The 855-nt window shown below is 46.5% G+C and overlaps 1 long non-coding RNA gene across 1 annotated transcript; it reads right to left on the bottom strand.

The window, feature by feature from the left end:
• Positions 1 to 7: 7 nt before the first annotated feature.
• LOC109365117 lies at positions 8 to 767 on the bottom strand. The gene is made up of 2 exons (XR_002110779.1): positions 436 to 767; positions 8 to 369 (listed from the first exon to the last, which is right to left on the bottom strand). It is a non-coding gene; the product is annotated as an uncharacterized LOC109365117 (long non-coding RNA).
• Between the last annotated feature and the right edge of the window lie 88 nt (positions 768 to 855).

Here is an 855-nt window from a genome sequence, read left to right on the forward strand (position 1 = left end):
TGAGCCATTTTTGGGGTTGAAAAGTCTTTATTGCCACCCCACCCCATTTCAGTGCCGCCATTTTGTCCCCATTCCAACGCCGCCATTTTGTTCCCTCCATTTTAATGCCACCATTTTGTCCCCAATTTCCATGTCACCATTTTGTCCCCCCATTTTGTCCCCATTCCAATGCCACCATTTTGTCCCCATTCCTTATGTCAACATTTTGTCACCCATTTTGTCCCCAATTCAATGTCACCATTTTGTCACCCGTTTTGTCCCTCATTTTAATGCCATTTTGTTCTCCATCCATGTCACCATTTTGTCCCCATTTTGTCCCCATTCCAACGCCACCATTTTGTCCCCACTCCAACGCCATCATTTTGTCCCCTATTTCAATGCCACCATTTTGTCCCCAATTTCAACACCACCATTTTGTCCCCATTCCAACGCCACCATTTTGTCCCCAATTCCAATGCCACCATTTTGTCCCCATTTTGTCCCCAATTCCAACGCCACCATTTTGTCCCCAATTTCAACACCACCATTTTGTCCCCATTCCAACGCCACCATTTTGTCCCCATTTTGTCCCCAATTCCAACGCCACCATTTTGTCCCCAATTCCAATGCCACCATTTTGTCCCCATTTTGTCCCCAATTCCAATGTCACCATTTTGTCCCCAATTTCAACACCACCATTTTGTCCCCATTCCAACGCCACCATTTTGTCCCCAATCCAACGCCACCATTTTGTCCCCATTTTGTCCCCATTTTGTCCCCAATTCCAACGCCACCATTTTGTCCCCATTTTGTCCCCAATTCCAATGCCACCATTTTGTCCCCAATCCAAGGCCACCATTCTGTCCCCAATTCCAA

Source organism: Meleagris gallopavo, unplaced genomic scaffold, assembly GCF_000146605.3.
Source record: "Meleagris gallopavo isolate NT-WF06-2002-E0010 breed Aviagen turkey brand Nicholas breeding stock unplaced genomic scaffold, Turkey_5.1 ChrUn_random_7180001955452, whole genome shotgun sequence".
Classification (NCBI taxonomy): domain Eukaryota; kingdom Metazoa; phylum Chordata; class Aves; order Galliformes; family Phasianidae; genus Meleagris; species Meleagris gallopavo.